This window comes from Scyliorhinus torazame, chromosome 2 (genome assembly GCF_047496885.1).
Source record: "Scyliorhinus torazame isolate Kashiwa2021f chromosome 2, sScyTor2.1, whole genome shotgun sequence".
Lineage (NCBI taxonomy): Eukaryota > Metazoa > Chordata > Chondrichthyes > Carcharhiniformes > Scyliorhinidae > Scyliorhinus > Scyliorhinus torazame.
The window spans coordinates 305,348,281-305,372,412 of NC_092708.1; the positions used below are offsets into that span (position 1 = coordinate 305,348,281).

The window sequence follows — 24,132 nt, forward strand, 5'->3', positions numbered from 1 at the left end:
CTGAATTTATTGTTCAATAGACTGCACCAAATATAAAGGGGATACATTAGGTGGCACTGTGATGTCGTTGGAGAAGGCATTGTTGAACACAATAAATGTGAAGTTGAAGAAGTCAAGACTTGCTTTCTAGTTCGTATTGTAGAGTTACATCAGAGCTTAACAAGAAGGGAGCTCACCAACGCCTTCTCAAGGGCAATTAGGGATGGACAATAAATGTTGGCCTTGCTGTCGACACCCACATCCCAAGGATGAATTTTAAAATATAAACAAATAAAAGACGTGCCACTGTGCATGACAGACAGTGCACCTAATTGCTGGAGGATTCAAGTTAATAGTTAAGCATCTGCTTGCTTTGAGAACTTTGTCTTTAAACTAAAGCTAATTCTTTGCTTCAGAGCCATTGGAAATCATTAAAATTAGCAAATAATTAGCAACCCTTGGCGCAACCGGGACCAAACCCACGGATTCTCAATAATCTAACTTCCCATGTTGTTCAGGTAAGAAATAATCAGTCTACATGGGGGCAATTAGGCACTTATTAAATGACTTAATGGCCTTGCTAATTGTAATAAAAGTATGATGTTGCACCAGCTGTGCAGGGCAGAGAAACAGGAAATACTCTGGCTGTTGCCCATACAAGAAAAGCCTATTTCACTGTATGCTGATTAGGGCTGTTTTAGGAAGCAGCAAACATTCAGATTGGTGTGCTCGACAACAACATAAATCCAACCACTTTGTACGACAATGTGATGTTTGGGAGAGGGTGGTTTTCAAATAAAGCCTAAGGCAGCTGCTAAGTAGACAAAGCATTTGCTGTAACATCCTCAAACCACGGATGTGAGACAGCTATGTACAAGGTGCTATCTGGCTGTATATTATAGTCACCAAGGTTACATGCTAAGTGCAGACCAAGGCTGCAAGAGCACAACATGAACTGGCGGTGTCCATTACCATGGGCGCGATTCTCCGACCCCCCACCGGGTCGGAGAATCGCTGGGGGGCGGCGTGAATCCCGCCCCCGCCGCCCGCCGGCGGGGGGGGAGTGAGTGTCGGGGACGGGGGGTGCGAGGGCAAGGGACGCACCCCCCCCTGGCACCCCCACCGTCCCCGGGACTCATCTCCCCCGTCCCCGACACTCACCCCCCCCGTCCCCGGCATTCACCCCCCCCGTCCCCTCCCCGGCACGCACGCCCACCATCACCGGCACTCATCGCGCCATCCCTCTCCCCGGCACGCAACCCCCCGTCCCCGGCACTCACCCCCCCGTCCTCCTCGCCGGCATTCATCCCCCCATCCCCTCCCCGGCACGTACCCTCCCACCCCTTTCGCCGGCACTCATCCCCCCCTCCCCCTCCCCGGCATGCACCCCCACCGTCCAAGGCACTCACCCCCCCGTCCCCCTCCCCGGCACGCACACCCCCGTCCCCCGGCACTCATCCCCGCGTCCCGGACACACACCCCCCCGTCCCTGTCACCGGCACTCATCCCCCCCCGTCCTCCTCCCCGACTCTCACCCCCCCCTTCCCCCTCCCCGGCACGCACCCCCACCGTCCCCGGCACTCACCCTCGTCCCCGGCACTGATCCCCCCCGTCCCCCTCCCCGGCACGCACCCCCACCGTCCCCGGCACTCAACCCCCGTCCCCCTCACTGGCACGCACCCCCCCCCCCCCGTCCCCGGCACTCGTCCCCCCGTCCCCGACACTCACCCCCCCCCCCCATCCCCGTCGCCGGCACTCATCCCCCCGTCCCCCTCCCTGACTCTCACCCCCCCAGCACGCATCCCCACCGTCCCTGGCACTCACCCGGTGCCATCCTCCAACAGTCGCGCCCATGCGGTCCATGCCACCTGGCTGCGGGGAGAGGGGGTACGGGCAATGATGACATGTCATCGTTTTCCCTCCCCCTCCGCAGGCCGTCATGTTTTCTGATCAGCCAGCGATGTTGGCCACCGTGGCGGCAGCCGCTATCCTCCATGTTGCCCTGGAGGAGGAGGAGCGTGCCAGAGAGGCGGCGCAGGCTGCCGCAGAGGGGCAGGTGGCAGCCGCCCATGCTGGAGAGGCACCCGCCCGACAAGAGGAGGAGCACATAGTGGAGGAGGAACACGAGGAGGGGGAGGAGGACGTCGCGGCGCCATGGCAACGGAGGCACCCGAAGAGGCCCCGTGTGTACCGGCCCCGGCTGTCGTACCAGGACCTCATGGACGGGGAATGCAGGAGGAGACTCCGGATGAGCCGGGAAACCATGGCACACATCTGCCACCTGCTGGCACACCTGGCACCGCGTAGCACTGGCGGGGGAAACCCTCTCCCCGTGTCCGTCAAGGTTACGGTGGCCCTGAAACTTTATGCCACGGGGTCATTTCAGGTGCCAGGTGGGGACCTGTCCGTCATCTCGCAGACATCGGTGCACCGGTGCATCCGGGCAGTGACAGACGCCCTATGTGCCATTGCGGACCGCTACATCCGCTTCCCTGTGGACCGGGCCAGCCAGGCTGCCGCGCCGTGGGCTTCTCTGCTGTGGCCGGGTTCCCCATGGTCCAGGGCGCGATCGATGGGATGCACGTCGCCGTGCGGCCACCTGCAGATAGCAGGGCCGTGTTCACCAATAGGAAGGGGACCTATTCCATGAACATCCAGGTGGTCTGCGATCACCGCATGATTATCCTGCACGTCTGCGCCCGGTACCCGGGAAGTGTACATGACTCATACGTGTTGTCGCAGTCTTACATCCCCGGCATGTACGAGGGATGCCACACCCGGCTGAGGGGCTGGTTGCTGGGCGACAGGGGTTACCCGTTGCGGTCGTGGCTGATGACGCCTATACGGAGGCCACAGAATGACGCGGAGAATGCCCATGCAGTTAAAAGGGATGTGATAGAGAGGTGCTTTGGCGTGCTCAAAATGCGTTTCAGGTGCCTGGACCTCTCTGGGGGCGCCCTCCAGTATCCGTTAGATAGGGTCGGCCGCATCATTGTGGTCTGCTGCGTCCTGCACAACATAGCCCAGCAGAGGGGCGATGTGCCGCAGGCAGAGGAGAGCGGAGTGGAGGAGCAGCAGGAAGAGGCGCAGTCCTCCCAGATGAGGGGGATGGGGGCAATGGTCAAGGCAGACGGGCTAGACATGGGTGGCTGGCTGTCCACCGTTACCGGCTGGGCCAGCGGGCACAGGACAGGCTGATAGACGCCCGCTTCACTGACCAGGGGGCATGGGAATCGGCGAGTATGGCCACATACCACACATCATGGCAACACCCAAACACCCTCACTTACCCCCACCCATCCACCCACCCAGCATCCTCACCCCCCCCAACCACACCCACCCGACCCGCATGCACACCACGCCCCCCATTGCAGATCCACCTGCGGCACAACGGCCGGGCTCACACAGTCGCCGGTGGAAGCGTGTCTATTGCAGGCCATGGAGGATGATGACAACCCGCTCTGCGATGAGCTCCTGGCTCCACATCGTTGGACTATGTCTGACCCATGGCCACAGTACCACCATCCACCCGGACCATCCCTGCATGCGGCTGTGACACTGTAGCGCACGGTCCCGTCCTCTGCCCGGGGGGATGGTGACGGCGGCCCAGGGGGAAGACTCACCTGAGGCTGACGTAAGACCACTCCTCACACACACACTGGCGCTCAACGTACATGACACCCCCGCACGCTTCGGACAGAGCACAAAGGCAGCCTCTGTAGGTGTAAAATTGATTTTAATAACAAAAACAGTGCATACACCTGCCCTAGCCCCTAAAACTCATCTGTGCCCTGCGCCCGTGCCAACTTACTCAGTGTCCAATTGTTTGGCCTTACGGGCCCTTTGACTACGCTTAGGTGGTTCCCCAGACGGTACATCAGAACTGGAGGTGGACTCCTGCGATTCATGCCCTCTGACTCGGGATCCCTTTGGCGGCCGTTTCCTGGGGCATACTGGCCTAGATGGGCCAGGCTGCGGCCCGGGCGACTGGGATGGCGAGCTGCCAGCCTGTCCTGCCCGTTGCCCACCCAATGCACCTGGGACGGAAGGGGGGTGTCCGAGGTGTTGCAGTGTTCCGGGACCTCCCCTACAGGGGGACCCGGGATGGGCCCCAGCACCTCCTCCTCCCTCTGGGTGCTCGATGGCCCCCAGGCCTCTACATGAGTCGGGGATGCGAACGGACTGGACATCCGACGCTCCTCCGACACCTGGCGCTGCCAGTCCTGGAGGCCCGTGCTGGTATCGACAAGGGTCTGCAGGTTTGCAACCATGGAGCTCAGGGAGTTGCCATCCCTGTCTGTGACTATGCGATGCTGGCTAGCACATGGACAATGCCGCCGATGCCCTCAGCGACGGCCTGCTGAGACTGGGCCATGGCGTTGAGCGCCTCTGCCATCTGCCGCTGGGTCTGGCTCATGGCCTCCTGTGAGAGGGCAGCCATGTCCTGGGCCACAGACGCCGCCTGCACGGAAAGCCCCAGGCCTCGCAAACCGTTCCCCATGTCTGACACCGTCGCACCCATTGCCTCCACCGCGGACGCCACCCGTGCGGTGTCAGCTTGGGTGGCACGCATGACCGGCACCACTCCCAGCTCCTGGACGCGGGTGGACTCCTCCACCTGCGACTGCAGCCGCCGCAAGCCGGCCGTTACCCTCTTCGCTCGTCCCAAGTTCGGTGGTTGCATCGGGGCTATGGGTGAGTGTGGTAACTCCAGGAACCCGGGATCCATCTGGGCGGCAGATGTTTGCTTGCGCCGGGCTGCCCTCCGACCTCCCGGCCCCTCTGCTGCTCCTACCTCCACCTGCTGTACCTGTACGACTGTATTGTGCGCACCAGTGAGTGTACCAGACGCCTCATCACTAAACTGCCCAACCGAGGTGAGTGTCTCTGCAATGGCGGAGGGTGTTGGAGACAGCAGTGGCGTTGTGTCGTGCGCATCGTCCGACTCTGAGTCCATGATACTTTGGGTTGGCGGTTCATCTCCACCCATCCACTGTTTCTCCACCCATCCTGTATTTTGGTTTCCTGGGTAGGGCTGTCCTGGGTTGTGGTTCCGTGGCTCGGCTGTGACGGGGGTCTGTGGCTGCCCCCCTCGTCGCTGGGTGGCACACGCCTGCGTCGCTGCACCAGCACGAGATGGGGGCGTCGTCTCCCTGTTGCTCCAGGTCTCTCCGTCTCCCATGGTCGCCGTGGGGCATCCTGCGGGCGTCGTCTCCCTGTTGCTCCAGGTCTCTCCGTCTCCCGTGGCCTCCGAGGGGCATCCTGCGGGCGGTCGGCATCTGCGGGGATGGGTGCCTCGACGTTTGCTCCTGCGATACACAATGAAGCATGCATGGTTAGACACGCAGGCAGTGATCAGGTGATATGGGGGAGGGGGGATATGGGGAGGGAGGATATGGGGGATATGGGGGAGGGGGGATATGGGGGGGGATATGGGGGAGGGGGGATATGTGGGATATGGGGACAGGCTGTCGGTGGCTCACTTGCTGGTGGGCCCTCGACCTCTGCACCGGCAACCTCCCGGTCCTCAGGTCTGCCAGCCAGTTCCAGGGCCCTTTCCTCATGTACGATGAGTGGCCTCTCATCAGCGGGGCCCCCTCCAGTCCTCTTATGCTCCATATTGTTCTATGCGCGCTTCTCCTGTGGGGGCGGGGGGGGGGGGGTGGCAGGGGTAGAAGGCAACAGTGTTAGACAGGTATGTGAATGCACGCCATCGGTTGCGCGTATATTGCCGAGGTTAGGGTTAGGGTTGGTTTCACGTGGGGGATATGGGGGAGGGGGGATATGGGGGAGGGGGGATATGGGTACGGGGATATGGGGGAGGGGGGATATGGGGGATATGGGGAGGGGGGATATGGGGTGGGGGGATATGGGGGAGGGGGCTATGGGGGATATGGGGAGGGGGATGTGGGGGAGCGGGGATATGGGGGATATGGGGAGGGGGTATATGGGGGAGGGGGTATATGGGGAGGGGGGTATGGGGGAGGGGGTATATGGGGAGGGGGGATATGGGGAGGGGGGATATGGGGAAGGGGGGATATGGGGAAGGGGGATATGGGGGATATGGGGGAGGAGTGATATGGGGGAGGGGGATATGGGGTAGGGGGGATATGGGGAGGGTGGATATGGGGGAGGGGGGATATGGGGAGGGGGATGTTGCGGAGGGGGGATATGGGGGAGGGGGGATATGGTGGATGGGGATATGGGGAGGGCGGATATGGGGGATGGGGATATGGAGAGGGGGATATGGGGGAGGGGGGAAATGGGGGAGGGGGGATATGGGGATGCGGATATCGGGCGGGGGGGGGCGGGGGGACTCACCCTGGCTGCCCTGATGAGATCGTTCACCTTCTTGTGGCACTGGGTGCCTGTTCGTGGTGTCTGAGCCACAGCGCTGACGGCCTCTGCCACCTCCCTCCACAGACGCCGGCTGAGGCGTGGGGCGACCCTGCGGCCGTGTCCGGGGTACAGGGACTCCCTCTTCTGCTCCACTGCGTCCAGGAGCGCCTCGATGTCGCGGTCCTGGAACCTCGGGGCTGAGCGGCGAGTGGCCATCCAGCCGGGTCTTCTGGTCGGGTGGGGGGAGCAGAGCGTCTTTTGAGCCGTCCCGCCGTGCGCCGTGAGTGACGCCACACGGCGTGACCGTCACGTCGGGTGAGCCATCGTGAATGGCATCACGCCGCTGCTAGCCCATTCGGAGCTGGAGAATTAGCGATGTTTGGGGGGGCCCAACGCCGGAGTGATCCGCGCCGTTTTTGGTGCCGGGTAGCGGACATCGCGCCAGTTTGCGGAGAATCCCGCCCCATATATATGAAGATGATTCATTTGACTTGACTGTATCAGTACCATTCATTGAATTTGGCATCATGGTGGTCAAGTGTGGATCCACAAATGCCTAATGTTAGTGATATTGCTATGTTCAAAAGCATAATAATCATCTTTATTGTCACAAGTAGGCTTACATTGCAATCAGGTTACTGTGAAAAGCCCCTAGTCGCCACATTCCGGCACCTGTTCGAGTACACCGAGGGAGAATTCAGAATGTCCAAATTATCTAACAGCATGTCTTTCTTTCGGGACTAGTGGGAGGAAACCGGAGCACCCGGAGGAAAAATGCGCAGACACGGGGAGAACGTGCAGACTCCGCACAGACAGTGACACAATGAAATGAAAATCGCTTATTGTCACAAGTAGGCTTCAAATGAAGTTACTGTGAAAAGCCCCTAGTCGCCACATTCCGGCGCCTGTTTGGGGAGGCTGTTACGGGAATTGAACCGTGCTGCTGGCCTGCCTTGGTCTGCTTTCAAAGCCAGCGATTTAGCCCTGGCTAAACAAGCCTGGAATCGAACCTGGGACCCTGGCGCTGTGAAGCCATAGTGCTAACCACTGTGCCATCATGCTGCCTGATATCACAATGATGTATGCTGTGGACCCACCTAATATTTATAATAATCTTTATACAATAAACTTTATTGTCACAAGTAGGCTTACATTAATACTGCAATGAAGTTACTGTGAAGAGCCCCTAGTCTCCCATCAATGAATGTAGGTAGAACACCTCTGGCACAAACGGTTGGAATTGTCCAGGTGAACTAATCAACATTGGGACTTAACAGATTATTTTTTACAATGCTAGGAATCGTAGGACCAGCACATTCAACCGAATGGGATGGTAGCATGCCACAAAGTTAGGGACAGATCCAGGAGAATCTACAGAATGGTTAGCAGACTGTTCAAAGGAGATAAGCAGCTCTCTGCACATTTCATGGAACTGGGAACAAACGATTTTAAGAAATGATTGGGTTCCGTGGAGTGCAATTTATTATTTGGGAATATATGGCCAAGGTGCCCACCAATAAGGACCAATTGCCTAGGACCATGGAGCATGGGTTGTTGTAGAAACATGCTGATTGTAGGTAGACACAATTTTGGTAATCTTTGTTAGTACTGCAAACTACGTGGCTGCATACATCTCTGCCCAATTACACTGAGGGTGTGATTTAACTGTCTTGTCACACTTGACATGGTGCCGGGATGGAGCTGTTGAATCTTGCGAGAGGCCTCTCACGAGATTTGCAATGCTTGAAATGCCTCACGAGATTTAATGGACTCTTGCAAGACGTTGCGATCTGGATCACACCCTCATTGGGCATGCTCCAGATCACCATATTTAAATGAGCGATTTGTCTCATTTAAATATGCGTCACAGGATTATCCCGGCATCCGGGACCTTACGACCGGGTCTGGGACACCTCACCAGAGCACCATTTAGTACTGGTTTTCACAAACGTGGACGAGTCATAAGGGCATCTGGGGAGTCTCCAAGGCTATTAGGGCTCCTGGTTGGTTGGGGACAGGCAGGGTGGCACCCTGGCACTCCCTCTGGCACCCAGGCAACTTGGCACTGCCAGCCTGGCAGTACTACCCTGGCAGGGTGACTGTAGGGCACTGCCATGGTGCCTAGATGCCTGGTTGGCAGTGCCAGGGTTTGGGCCCCGGTGGGGCACACTTATCAGGTGGAAGGTGACGAGGGGGTGTTCCAGAGGGCCTCCCTGAGGTTGGGGTGAGGGGGGATCCAAAACAATGGGGGTGGCTGAAAGGGGTGGTGCAAGGAAGATCGGGCAGCTAGACAAAATGGTACCCAACCCGCACGCTGGCATGAAATGGCTCTACGTGTGGCCTCGGCAGTGAGAAACTCCTCGAGGCCCAAAATAAACAGTAAGTGACGTTGAATAGCAGATGTTTCTCAGTGCGAGAAACACCCCGCTAAATGCGCCCAAAACCGGACAGAGATTTTTTACGGTTAAATCGCCCCTGAGTTTCAGAGTGCAAGAAAGTATCGAAACCAACTTCAATCATTTGAAGGGAAAGGGATGCAGAGCTTGTGCAGCTGCAAAGCTCCCAGGTGGCTCAGATCCAGGCACTTTCTCATCCCTATCTTCTGGTTAAAGATATACTCTCACCCAACTCTCTACGTCAAAAATCTATTGTTCGGAAACACCAGTGGCTGGGCTATCTGCTCCCCCAGCCACGTGTTTCTCAGTGGCACGCCATTCACTGGCGGCAGGATACTCTCTTCCTGCCACTTGCCAATGGGATTTCCCATTGAAGCCACCCCACGCCGCCGGAAACCCGCGGGCAGGGGTGAGCTGCCAACCGGAAAAGGTAATCTCAATAGCCGGAGAATTCCGGCCCTGTTGTCTGGAACTCCCTTGAGCAGATCCAAGCATCCCTTCAACATCATCAACATAGTTTTCATACAGTACTTGGGAGCAGAAAGATGGAAGATACAGTATTTTGATCATTAAAATAACATTTTATTACTCTGATTCTTCATTATTCATGTTCTAGGCATACATTTATATCAATATTGTTTTCCCGTACACAGTCTTGTGGCGAGGGGTTCTAACATCACTTTGTAATCCAGGGAACTCCAAAATCAAGAGATGACTTGCTCTCAATTCTGGACTGGTGAGGTTACAGTGTATAAAGTTCTGAATAGCTGTGGGAGGCACAGATCCATATCCTTGTAGGAAGGGTGAGCAGCAACTCAGGCAGCTCTCTGGTCTAAATTTAAAGGCTGCTCGGGTTGGTATAATGCCTGTTTGCACATTGACTAAGTAATATCCTGTTAACATGTTAGTAAGGAATGGCTTAACCTGATGGAACCTGGATGGACACATTTGCAATTACTATTGCCTTGCCCCTTGTCAGGTTGTCAATACCCAGGACGATTTTGCTGCTTGCACCTCTACTACTACAACATGCCGCCAAATTAGTCATCACAGAGGAGTCCGGAAATGAGAGTCAAACAAATGGTTATTACCAAAAGTAAAGTATATACAAGTAACAGTCCAGGTCGGGACTACTCTACAGCTTAGCTCCTACCTGGGTCAGCTTTAAAGGTCCTGAGTTAACTATCCCGGTGACGAGCCTTCGCCCCTCAGTAGGGGAGCTCGAACACCACGAGGTTTACAGGGAGATTAATCGGGTCGCCCTCGTGGGCCTTGTGGGGGTTATAACAAAAGCCTTAGTAAAGTCATCGAGGAAAGGGTCATTCATGTCAAACGCTCCCTGGCAGTTTGTAAAGACACTGAAACATAAAAGGTCTGGGCTACGGTTAATTTAAGAGCCGGATGTAAAGGTTTGCTCACTCTCAAATGTCCCATTGCTAAGGAGCCATAAGCCTGCACAGTTCATTCAACATCAATGGGATAATGTGTGCGGTGCTGTGCAATCAAATCCAGGTGGTCTCTCTTGAGGGGATAAATTCATCCTAATGGATGCCTGATCCCAGAGGCTAAGAGTTCTAAGTACACTACACTCCCTCTGTCTTCCGTTTCTTCTGTATAATATACCACCCACTGACATTTTTGAACGTGTGCAAATTTTGCGACATTTGTCACTCTCTCACTTCTCTTTCTCCAGCCCAAGGTAAAGACAAACACTAACGGGAATGTTGAAGCAGAAATAGAGAGCAGAGCCAGTTAACCCAATAATGCAACATCACGAACAAATGCAAACATAATCCCAACATTTTGTTAACTGCAGCTGATGGAGAAATGCAACGTCTGTCGCCAGCAATCATTTCCACCACTGCCTCGATTACTTATGTTCTCCATTTTCTCTGGCAATGGGGGCTAGGAACAATACACCAGATAACTTTGCCCCTGCTGTTGGAAAACAACATAGCCTTAACAGTCATTTAGGTAAACAGAAAGATTAAAAATGCTAGTTTTGCACAGCCAGTTAGTCACATCTATGATGGGAAAGACAAGGAGAATTTGAGAATGGTATCAGACCTAAAAATCAACACAATTCAGTAAGAGTAGGGTCAGTTAGTTCAACTGGCTAGATGGTAGAGCTTCGTGTGGAGGTGATGCCGACCGGTGTGGTGACCTAGGTGGCAACGGGGACCATGGGCGGACCTTGACTGACGTATCCCGAGTCTGTTCTGGGGGCTCCCGCGTGCAATGGCAGATGTGGTCCAGATGGCCGCTGACTTCATGACAGAATAGGAAAGCGGACCAGTGGCCCAGAGTACCACACCCGGGGCCGTTGTGGCGCTGAAATTGCACACGTATACAGTATACCCCGGTTCAAATTCGCGCCGCTGGAAGCGTCAACCTGTGTCTGGCTCAGAGCGGTCCTGTTGCTGGTGGATCCTAGCACCTATATCCGGGATAACCACGCTGAGGTGGGTCCGGAACCCAAGCCCCATCAATCATACCCGTGGTGGCATGAGGGTCGTCCAATAACTGAATAAAAACCAGGCAAGTCACGTCTCCCAAGACCCTTTGGGCAGCTTTTTCATTGCTCTTTTGAAAGTGTGGACTGTCCTCTTGGCCAAGCCATTTGAGGCTGGGTGATACGCGTCAGTTTGTACATGCCGAACTCCGTCTGAGACCATGAATGCTTCAAACTCTTTACTGGTGAACGTGGTGCCGTTATCTGACACCAACACTTTGGGTATTCCATGTTCCATGAATGCTGACTGTGTTGCAGCCTATCTACTGTAGTCTTTGTCGTCATGGTTTGCACCTTGTGGACCTCTAGCCAATTCAAGTGGGAGTCTACCATCACGAGGAATGTAACCCCCTGAAATGGGCCGGTGAAGTCTATGTGAACATGGGACCACAGTTTTCCCGGCCATTTCCAAGGATGTATTGGCACATCTGGTGGGGCCTTCTGGTTCTCCTTGCATGGGCCGCAGCGCTGGTCAACCTCCTCGATGTCCGAGTCTATCCCGAGCCACCAGATATAGCTGCGGGCAAGCATCTTCATCAAAGACACCCCAGGGTGTCCATTGTGGAGGCCTTGTAACGAGGACACCCGACCATGTTCTTGGATGACCACCTGTGTTCCCCACAATAAGACGCCGTCCTCTACACTGAGCTCCGGGGGATTTGACATATAGGCCTGCAGATCATCAGGCAAAGCACTGTGCTGGATATGTGTCAGACCCTTGATAGCTGTGGGTCCGTCTGGGTCTATCCTTTCGCTCGAACTGCCGTGACCTGCAAGGAATCCATGAAGTGGAGGGCCGCTGCTACTTCTGCGGCCAAGGTGGGAGCTGGCGGTCTTGTGGAGAGGGGCAGGCAGCTCAATGCATTGGCATGCGGGATCCGCATGCCCGGGTGGTGTTCCAATATGTATGTGTATGCCGCTAGCAGTAACGGCCATCGCTGGACCCTGGCAGACGCGATCGGGGAATTACTCGATCCTCCTTGAACAGCCCAAGTAAAGGTTTGTAGTCCGTACAGACCATGAATGCGTGGCTGTAGACATAATGGTGAAACTTCCTTCCACCAAGTACAACAGCCAGGCCTTCCTTCTCGATTTGGACATAGTTCCGTTCGGCATTGGCCAGTGTGCATGGCGCGAAAGCTATCGGTCACTCTGACCCATCGGGCATCCAGTGTGCGATACGGCTCCTGCGCCATATGGGGAAGCGTCGCAAGCCAGGAGAAGTGGTTTCTCTGGGTTGAATTGCGTCAACAGCTTCTTGGATGACAATTGCCTTTTTACCTCTTGGAATGCCTTCTGGTGTGGGGGATTCCATTCCCACTGCTGTCCTTATTTAACAATTGTTGGAGCGTATTAATCAACGTGGCTAAGTTGGGAATAAATTTCCCAGAGTCGTTGATAAGTCCTAAAAAGGAACGGATTTCGGTTAGGCCTTTAGGGATTGGAGCCTACTGGATGGCCCCCACCTTGTCTTTCATTAAGTGAAGCCCTCTCCTGTTGACCCAGACCCCTAAATAGGTGACTTCGTGGGCATTAAAACTTCACTTCTCCCTGCGGAGGCGGACGGCGCCTGTTCAAGACTTTTGAGGACCTTGGCCAAGTTCTCCAAATATTCTTGTTCTGAGGCCCCAGTGATGAGTACGTCATCCAGGTATACGTCCACCCTGGTTCGGTCCCACAGGATATTTTCCATCACGTGTTGGAAAATTGTACAGGCCAATGAAAGCCCGATAGGCAGTCGGGTGTATTCATACAACCCTCTTTGGGTGTTTACCGTCACGTGCTTCCGAGAGTCCAGATCTAAGACCAGCTGCAGGCACGCCTAGCTCATGTCGAGCTTCGTGAATGTTGTTTCACCGCTGACTTTTGCGTGGGACTGGGTAACGGTCAAGATGAGAGACCCGGTTGACCGTCATCTTGTAGTCCCTGCACAGATGTATGGATCCATTGTGTTTTAGCACTGGGATCACTGGTGCAGCTCAATCAGCGAAATGGACTGGGTGGATGATGCCCAAGTGTTCTAAACGATCCAGCTCTGTGTCGACCTTGGGTCGCAGCGTGTACGGTACTGCGCGGGTGTGGAAATAATGAGGTTGTGTGTCCTCGTCTGATTTTGGCCACTGTGCCTTTTATCGTCTCGAGGTCTTCTGCGAAAACACCTGAAAACTTTGCCAACACTCCTTCCAGGCCATGGGGGGAGGTGCAACAAATGCGTTACCAGTCCAATTTTAAGAGCATAGCCAATCGTGACCCAAGAAGCTAGGTCCTCCTCCATGGACTACCACCAACGGCAAACATGCCGACGGGTCCCCGTATGCCAGAGTCAAGTGGGCGGTCCTCCCAATGGCCAAAGGCTCTCCAGTGATGCCAGTTGGGCATCCGTGACCCAAAGGTCCAATGTCTGGAGACCGGACTTGGTGAATGTCTGGCGGCTGATCACTGAGACTGCCGCTCTAGTATTGAGCTCCACTTCAATGGGATTTCCATTCACCTTTAATGCAATTTGGATGGGTGCGATCCTGGGTCTGTAACGCAGACTTTTCCTCTTGGTCTTCCACATGGTATGCACAGCCTCCAGGGGAGCGGTTATTCCTGGGGTTGTGGCGGAAGATGGGCCGTCCCGGGCTTGTCCAGCACTATCAGCGCCATCCAGCCCGCGGCCGCCATCTTTGTGCTCAGTTTCGGGGGAATCCTCCCGGTCGCGCCCGGATGCACCATAGCGACAGCCTTGGGTCCTGCGGTCACTCCCCCATCACAGAATCTCACATTATTCGGACCTGGGAGCGGTCCGCAACCGAGGTTCATGACTGACAAGCCCTACAACTGTTAGACCCTGCGCTCTCCTGGGAAATGGCGATGTCTACCACCCTCTGGAGGGTTAAGCCAGTCTCCGTAAGGAGTCTTCTTTGGATATCGGCATCTTGGAGCCCACAGACGAAATGGTCCCATAAGGATTCGGACAGTGCGGTCCCGAACTGACATGAGGCGGCGAGCGTCCTCAAGTGAGCCAAAGAGTTGCCATTTGATTCTACTTAGGCCTGCGAGGCATTGTGACAAGGGAACTGGTGGGCCATTATCAGGGACTGTGGGTTAAAATATGCCTCGACTAGGGCCATCAACGTGGTCAAAGACTTGGAGTTCGGTCTGTCTGGGTGTATGAGGCTCTTGATGAGCACAGAGGTGGGTCCTCCAACTGCCACCAGCAGGATAATGGCCTGTTGTTCATCTCCAACAATTCTGTTTGACCAAAAAAAATATTGCTCCTGCTCTATGTACTGGGTTCAGTCATTGGTACCCGTGTCAAATTGGTCGGGTTTCCTGATGTGTGGCACCTCACTGTTTTGAGTGGAGGCCTCTGTGGGCCTGAACTAAGCATGTTGGTGGTATAATGCATGACGGCTGTGGCAGCTCCATTTCACCCTTGTCGCCAGTGTAGAAAACAAACGGGAGAGACAACAGGAACACACGGTAGGGTAGAAATGAATGACTGGTTTATTACGGCGTACACAGAATAAAATCAAGAAAACTACTACTCCTGTTCCCGAAGGGCTACCCTCCCTGACCTGGATGCAGGATGTGGGTGTACTTTCAGTTGCCAATGTTCCACACTGTGGAATTGCCGACCCAAACCCTCCATTTATCAGCTCACTCTTCTCCTTTAAGACCCTATTTAAAACTCAAATCCTTACCAAGCTTTTTGTTATCTTCCCCAAAGTCCCCTTCTTTGGTTCAGTGTGCATTCTTTCCCTTAGGCCTTTCAGGTGCTCCTTTGGAATATTTTCCTGTGATAAAGGTGCTATCTATAGTCGTTCTTTTATTGTCACCATGATTTTTAAAATTCATTCATGGGATGTGGGCATCGCTGACTGGGCCAGCATTTACTGCCCATCTCTGAGGGCATTCAAGAGTCAACCACATTGCTGTGGGTCTGGAGTCACATATAGGCCACACCAGGTAAGGATGGCAGATTTCCTTCCTTAAAACAATAGTGAACCAGATGGATTTTTATGACAATGGTTTCATGGTCGTCATTAGACTTTTCTAATTCCGGACTTTTATTGAATTCAAATTCCACCAACTGCCCTGGTGGGATTTGAACCCTGGTCCCCTGCATCTCTGGATTACTAGTGCAGTGACAATACCACTCCGCCACTTGTCAAATATGGCAGATGGGGTGGGATGGAAGGTGAGTACAAGGGGGGCACTACTTCCATTGCTGCGAGAGGAGGGAGAGAGCTTGAGCGAAGAGGTCCAGGAAAAAGTCCAAGAATAGCGAAAGGTCTCTTTGGCCCTGAAAGCTCAGGACATTTTAAACGCTCTGGTTTAGTCAAGAAAGCAAACAAACATGACAGAGATGCAGTCACTAGTTCAATAAGTCAGAGAACGCCCAATGAAAGCTGAGGGAAGGATGAAAATTGGAAATATTGTAAGTGAAATGATTCAATCCAGGAAATTTAGCAGGTGTTATCATCTACTTCATCAAACTGCTGAATAGAACATTTTACTACTTATTTTTTCTTGAGTTCTCTCTCTCTCTCTCTCCGTTTTGTGCTCACACTGTTTTCAAAAGAATGAATGGCTGACAGGTGTACAGATTCCTATTTATGTTTTGTTGCAGTTTATCAGTTTCTGTAATTGAATCTGCCACGAAGTTGAACTCATCTCATCACTACTGACGAAGAGAATAACCATAAGAAGGAATGTTCTAAATTAGGCAAGGGAGTCCATTTTAGTCCAGCTTGCCTGACGGGAATGAAGTGATGAGCCATTAGAATCAATCAATTCAAGAGTAATGCCTGGGATGCGAAGATTGTCCTGTGAGGCAAGATGGAACAAACTGAACCTATATTCCCCAGAATTTAGGAGAATGAAAGGTGATCTCAGTTAAGCATGTAAAATCATTAGCAGGCTTGACAGAGTAGATGCTGGGAGGGGCGATTCCTGTAAATGGATAGTCTAGAATAGGAGTCATTGTATCGGCACAACAAGCCGGCTATTCAGAACTGAGCAGAGGAAAGATTTCTTCACTCAAAGTGGATGAACTCGCATTGGCCAGCATTGAAATCTATTTGACACAGTTTTTCCTATTCACCCTAATCCATCAATAACTCTTTGTTATTTTCTATTTCTGTTGGAACTACTTACAATCGCACCTAGCTTTGTGTCGTTGGCAAATTGGCATAGTTGGTTTTCTACCTCAACATCTAAGTCATTGATGAATCCAGTGAATAGCTAAAGCCCTGACACAGCGCCTTGCAGAAGACTTCTAGTCACATCCGCCATTTTGAGCACCTGCCCATTATATGTATCTCTGTCTACTGCTGCTTAGCCAATTTCCCAACCTGGTCAATAATTTGCCTTCAGTTCCATGAGATTCAACAACAACTAATGGTCTCTTATGAGGGATTTTATTAATCACAAATCTTTGACAGTCCATATAAATAGCATTTATAGACATTCCCCTGTCCACTGCTTGAATCATCTCTTCAACAAATTCAATCAAATTCATCAGGCAATCCCTTGTCTTTATAAATTCAGTACGAAGTCTTACAACACCAGGTTAAAGTCCAACAGGTTTGTTTCGATGTCACTAGTTTTCGGAGCGCTGCTCCTTCCTCAGGTGAATGAAGAGGTATGTTCCAGAAACACATATATAGACAGATTCAAAGATGCCAAACAATGCTTGGAATGCGACCATTAGCAGGTGATTAAATCTTTACAGATCCAGAGATGGGGTAACCCCAGGTTAAAGAGGTGTGAATTGTATCAAGCCAGGACAGTTGGTAGGATTTTGCAGGCCAGATGGTGGGGGATCAATGTAATGCGACATGAATCCCAGGTCCCGGTTGAGGCCGCACTCATGTGTGGGGAACTTGGCTATATGTTTCTGCTCGGCGATTCTGTGTTGCCGCGCGTCCTGAAGGCCGCCTTGGAGAACGCTTACTCGGAGATCAGAGGCTGAATGCCCTTGACTGCTGAAGTGTTCCCCGACTGGAAGGGAATATTCCTGCCTGGTGATTGTTGCGCGATGTCCGTTCATTCGTTGTCGCAGCGTCTGCATGGTCTCGCCAATGTACCACGCTTCGGGGCATCCTTTCCTGCAGTGTATGAGGTAGACAACGTTGGCCGAGTCGCACGAGTATGTACCGCGTACCTGGTGGGTGGTGTTCTCACGTGTAATAGTGGTATCCATGTCGATGATCTGGCACGTCTTGCAGAGATTGCCATGGCAGGGTTGTGTGGTGTCGTGGTCACTGCTCTGAAGACTGGGTAGTTTGCTGCAAACAATGGTTTGTTTGAGGCTGCGCGGTTGTTTGAAGGCAAGTAGTGGGGGTGTGGGGATGACCTTGGCAAGATGTTCATCGTCATCAATGACGTGTTGAAGGCTGTGAAGAAGATGACGTAGTTTCTCCGCTCCGGGGAAGTACTGGACGACGAAGGGTATTCTGTCGGTTGTGTCCCATGTTTGTCTTCTGAGGAGGTTGGTGCGGTTTTTCGCTGTGGCGCGTTGGAACTGTTAATCGATGAGTCGAGTGTCATATCCCGTTTGTACGAGGGCATCTTTCAACGTCTGTAGATGTCTGTTACGCTCCTCCTCGTCTGAGCAGATCCTGTGTATACGGAGCGCTTGTCCATAGGGGATAGCTTCTTTAATGTGTTTAGGGTGGAAGCTGGAGAAATGGAGCATCGTGAGGTTATCCGTGGGTTTGCGGTAAAGCGAAGTGCTGAGGTGACCGTCCTTGATGGAGACGAGTGTGTCCAAGAATGCAACTGATTTTGGAGAGTAGTCCATGGTGAGTCTGATGGTTGGATGGAACTTATTAATGTCATCGTATAATCGTTTCAGTGATTCTTCGCCGTGGGTCCAAAGGAAAAAAATGTCATTGATGTATCTGGTGTATAACGTCGGTTGAAGGTCCTGTGCGGTGAGTAGGTCCTGTTCAAACTTGTGCATGAAGATGTTGGCGTATTGGGGTGCGAATTTGGTCCCCATGGCTGTTCCATGCGTCTGGATGAAGAACTTGTTGTCGAAGGTGAAGACGTTGTGATCCAGAATGAAGCGGATGAGTAGCAGAATTGCGTCTGGAGATTGGCAGTTGTCGGTGTTGAGTACTGAGGCTGTTGCAGCAATGCCGTCGTCATGGGGGATGCTGGTGTAGAGTGCCGAGACGTCCATTGTGACGAGGAATGTTCCTGGTTCAACTGGTCCATGGGTGCTGGGTTTCTGCAGGAAGTCCATAGTGTCGCGACAGAAGCTGGGCGTACCTTGTACGATGGGTTTCAAGATGCCCTCGATGTAGCCAGAGAGGTTCTCACACAAGGTCCCATTGCCTGAAACGATAGGGCGGCCTGGTGTGTTGGCCTTATGTATTTTTGGGAGGCAGTAGAGATCTCCGATGCGGGGAGTACGTGGGATGAGAGCACGTAGGGTGCTCTGAAGAACTGGATCCAAGGTCTTGATCAGTCTGTTAAGTTGGCGGATGTGTTCCTTGGTTGGATCAATGTACCACAACACCACACAACCCTGCCATGGCAATCTCTGCAAGACGTGCCAGATCATCGACATGGATACCACTATTACACGTGAGAACACCACCCACCAGGTACGCGGTACATACTCGTGCGACTCAGCCAACGTTGTCTACCTCATACGCTGCAGGAAAGGATGTCCCGAAGCGTGGTACATTGGCGAGACCATGCAGACGCTGCGACAACGAATGAATGGACATCGCGCAACAATCACCAGGCAGGAATGTTCCCTTCCAGTCGGGGAACACTTCAGCAGTCAAGGGCATTCAGCCTCTGATCTCTGGGTAAGCGTTCTCCAAGGCGGCCTTCAGGACGCGCAACAACGCAGAATCGCCGAGCAGAAACTTATAGCTAAGTTCCCCACACATGAGTGCGGCCTCAACCGGGACCTGGGATTCATGTCGCATTACATTCATCCCCCACCATCTGACCTGCAAAATCCTACCAACTGTCCTGGCTTGACACAATTCACACCTCTTTAACCTGGGGTTACCCCATCTCTGGATCTGTAAAGATTTAATCACCTGCTAATGGTCGCATTCCTAGCATTGTTTGGCATCTTTGAATCTGTCTATATATGTGTTTCTGGAACATACCTCTTCATTCACCTGAGGAAGGAGCAGCGCTCCGAAAGCTAGTGACATCGAAACAAACCTGTTGGACTTTAACCTGGTGTTGTAAGACTTCGTACTGTGCTCACCCCAGTCCAACGCCGGCATCTCCACATCATGGCTACCATCGACACCTTTATAAATTCATGCTGACTCTCTCGTATTCAGTAAAAATGTCAAAGGCATTTAGTCAACCAATCTGTTGTGACCCCCTCAGGAGCCAAACCGTATATTGTCTATAGTTCCCCTCTTACACTTTGAAGTACAAACTCCCCATATGTTTGCTAATAGGGAGGAACAGTAAGTTGCAATGAGGATATAAGAACCTTACAAATAGATATAGATAGGTTAAGAGACTGGGCCAAAAGATTGAGTTTAATGTGGATAAGTGTGAGGTTAAGCATTCTGGTCGAAAAAATGGAAAGGCAACTTATTATCTAAATGGGGAGAGACTTTGGGGTGCTCCGATGCAAAGGGATCTGGGGGTCCTCGTGCATGAGTCACAGAAAATGAGCAGGTGCAGTTAATAAGGAAAGCAAATGGAATGTTGGCATTTATAACAAAAGGAATTGAGCATAACGGTAAGAAAGTGTTGTTGCAATTATACAAGGCAATGATAAGACCGCACCTGGAATATTGTGCACAGTTTTAACCACTTATCTGTAGTGGCATTGGATGTTCTAGATTGATTCCAGAGATGAGGGGTTTGTCGTATGAGGAGAGATTGAACAGTTTAGGCCTATACTCGCCAGAGTTTAGAAGAATGAGGGGAGATCAAATCGAGGAATACACAATGCTAAAAGGTATGGTTAAAGTAGACATGATCAGTTTCTTCCTCTTGTGGGGCATTGTAAAATGAGAAGTCATAATCTTCGAATAAGAGGTAGCAAATTTAAAACAGATTTGGGAAGAAACTGCTTCTCCCAAAGGGTTGTGAATCTGAGGAATTTGCTACCCCAGAGTGTGGTGGATGCTGGGACAGTGAGTGAATTTAAGGAGGAGTTAGACAGGTTTTTAATTGGTAATGGGTTGAAGGGTTATGGAGAATGGGCAGGACGGTGGAGTTGAGGCCAGGATAGGATCAGTCATGATCGCATTGAAGATATTTAGGCTAGCGAGGCTAAATTGCCTGCTCCTAGGTCATGTGTTCTAGGGAGGACATGCTCTGGCTGATTTTGCAATCCAGCTCTTGGTCTGTAGCATTGTAGATAACAGATGAGGAATATATCAGCCATGATAGAATGGTGGAGCAGACTCAATGGGCCGAATGGCCTAATTCTGCTCCTATATCTGATCAACTTATGAGCTTATGAACCTCACATGGTATAAGCCCCGATCTGGGAACATGTCGAGGAAGGTGACCTTGCGGGGTGAGGAGTAGTGTAATTGTAGTATTGTGAGAAGAGTAAATAAGCCTCGTTGTTATCCTTCCCACATGATATCGTATGAAGTCCGTACTTTCAGCTCTCACACTGGCGATGAGGATGGGATACCCAAAGTCCTGGTGACCGATAATGGAACAGCGTTCACCAGCCAAGACTTTGCACCATTCATGGCCGCAAATGGAATCTGGCATGTGGGAACCGCCCCATACCACCCCGCCTCCAATGGATTGGCCGGGCAGGCAGTCCAGACCTTGAAGAAGATGACCGCCGGACGTTGAGAGACATGGCTGGCTTGCTTTCTCTTCAGCTATTGTATAATGCTGCATGCCACCAACAGAGTTACACTGGCTTATGGGATGATGGCTCAGAACCCGCTTCAGCCAAGAATTCCCGGACGTCGGTGCATGGATCCACCAATGGTAGGATCGCTCTAAGGTGGACTCACATCAGCGCTCCTTACTACGCACTTTCAAGCTAGGTTACACGGTCTATGTTTGAAATTTCAGCCCCAGAGCCATATGAATCCCTGGCATTGCCTTCCGAGCAATGGGCCCGGCTTCCTACATGGTCCACACGCAAGGGAATAAAGCCATCCACCACCTTGACAACGTTCGCCAAGGCACACAAGAACCGCTAGAGGTAAGTCAGGGTACCCCGACCAGGGTGCGGGCACAGACCCCTTTAAAGATTAGGAGGACTCCCGAGGCACCACTGGGGCCAGAACACTGCTCGCCATCACCGCCGTTTATCAGATGTTGGGAAGCCGAGGTACCTGACTAATCCACGGAGCCGTTCAAAGACAACGGCAACAACGACAATCGCTCTGACATGGACACCGGCCCGTCCAATGACAGCATACTGGTGGCATTTACGCTGACACCTTTGCCAGCCAAGCCACTCCCACCTCGGCACTCTTCATGAAAACGACGGTCGCTGATGCGCTATGCGTCTCCCGGACCGACCTAACTGCTCCTGGACCACCGTTCACTTCCCAAGTGGTCGAGGGAACCATTCCCTGCAGGGTGAGGTGTAGTATAATTGTAGTGTTGTGAGTAAAGTAAATAAACCTAGCTGTTATAACATAGAACATACAGTGCAGAAGGAGGCCGTTCAGCCCATCGAGTCTGCACCTACTTAAGCCCTCATTTCCACCCTATCCCCCTAACCCAATAACCCGTTTTAACCTTTTTTTTTGGTCACTAAGGGCAATTTATCATGGCCAATCCACCTAACCTGCACATCTTTGGACTGTGGGAGGAAACCGGAGCACCCGGAGGAAACTCACGCAGACACGGGGAGAACGTGCAGACTCCGCACAGACAGTGACCCACCGGGGAATCGAACCTGGGACCCTGGCGCTGTGAAGCCACAGTGCTATCGTAGAGGTGGGTTCCAGAAAAACATATATCGACAAAGTCAATGATGCAAAATATGTGTTTCTGGAACACACCTCTTCATTCACCTGAGGAAGGAGCTGTGCTCCGAAAGCTAGTGATTCAAAACAAACCTGTCGGACTTTAACCTGGTGTTGTAAGACTTCTTATTGTGCGGACCCCTGTCCAACGCCGGCATCTCCACATCATGTATCCGAATAGCATTGGCTGGTGTAATGTATTGTAAAAAAAAACCTTGCACTACGTTATACGAACTTGATGTGTGCCACCTCTGATCCTTTCTATTTGCAGTTAAAACAAAAACATGAGAAAGAGAAACTGCCGATGAGTTCTGGGCCGTAAATAAAAGGGAAAGAAAAACAATCAGTGGTGATTTTGTGAACCAAAGAAGGAATCATCGTCTGAAGATCCAGGCACATATACCAATGGGAGTGTGTTCAGGAGAAACATCTTCGACTGCCAAGGCAAAATCATCGTTGTGGCAAGGAGAAAAAAAAGCCCTCAAGTAAATGTTTGGAGTGGGATGGTTGGCGAATCATCCGGCCGATCGCGACAGCTGCTAATGCAAATAAAGGGTTTTCAAAAAATAAGCTATCGGACAACTGTGAGTTACTGGGGTCTTACTTCAAACAAGGATCAATGTTTTCAGTGCACATATTGTTGTAGTGAGTAGAGCTGCAGAGATGGCGCACAAGGCACTGAAACGGGCTGCGGAAATGTAAACCTATGGGGCCCCTGCCGACTCTACAACCTGCTGCCCGGGAATCGCTAGCGAGGCACAGAAACAGCTAGTTGTCGTGTTGGGTGTTCTGCTGCACAAAAATGATCCAACACGGCTGTAGATGGTACAACTCTGTTTTATCGTCTTAACAATGGTTACAAATAACTGCTGGCTTGGGTACGTGCTTCACCAGCTAACCTGTGGACCCAGCCCTATCACTATCTTAGTGAGGCACTCAGCACATGGACTATGTCTGAGTGGCACACTGAGCTCTGTGCTCTGAGCTGTCTCATGGTAGAATGAGCGGGAACTGTGGTGTTCCCTGTTTTATAGTGCGTGTGCTCTCACTGGTGATTGGCTGTGATGTTATGTATGTGCTGGTTGGTCCAACTGCCTGTCCATCAGTGTGTGTGATTGCACCATGATATGCTGATGTGGATATCATGACATTCCCCCCCTTTCACAAAGGATATGTGCCTACATGCTAATAAATAGAAATGTGTACTGAGTGCATCTGAGTATGTGTGTGCAATATTTACAACATGTACATGAGGCTAAACTATATACAGAGGAAGGTGTCAGGTGCAACAGAGCAACGAGGTTGTACCAATAACAGAACAAATGCAATCAGCAAACGACAAGAGAAAACTTCTGGAACAATGAACGACAAGAAAAGAAACTCGTTAACAGTACTGTAAAACAATTCAGTGAGTCCAATGTGCTAACAGGCTCATAAGTCAAGTCTCTCAGATGGGCGACGAATTCCGGTTGACCGCCTCAAGGGTGGGTCAGGATCCACCGGCTGAGGAATGGGCCTGGCCACGGGCGAGAGAGGAAGAGGCAGAGTGGCAGGAAGCTCAACAAAGTCGACATCAGGGGCAATATGAGGGCGTGGCACCAGTGCATGATCTCGTAGCGAGCGCGGAACCAGACGAAAGGCCCGCCGATTACGGCAGCGAATGGAGCCATCAGGGATGCGAACCAGGAATGAGCGGGGAGCCACGTGGCGGAGAACCCCGGCGGTTGCCGACCAGCCACCCTCCGGTAGGTGTATGCGGACGTTGTCTCCAGGCGCCCGGGCAGGAAGATCAGTCACCCGAGCGTGATGTGCCACCTTCTGCTGAGCACGCTGTTGTTGCATCCTTCGCAATACTGGAGCATGGTCGAGGTCAGGAGCATGAATGGACGGCACAGTGGTTCTGAGGGTGCGACCCATCAGCAGCTGGGCTGGCGAGAGGCCTGTGGACAGTGGGGCCGAGCGATAG

At 52.3% G+C, this 24,132-nt stretch overlaps 1 long non-coding RNA gene across 1 annotated transcript in view; it reads left to right on the plus strand.

Moving 5' to 3' along the window:
* The first annotated feature begins 456 nt into the window (after nucleotides 1-456).
* Nucleotides 457-24,132, plus strand: part of LOC140407889 (uncharacterized) — a 56,154-nt gene continuing 32,478 nt past the window's right edge. Inside the window, exon 1 of the long non-coding RNA XR_011939864.1 lies at nucleotides 457-497. This is a non-coding gene — a long non-coding RNA (uncharacterized lncRNA). The remainder of the gene's footprint in view (nucleotides 498-24,132) is intronic.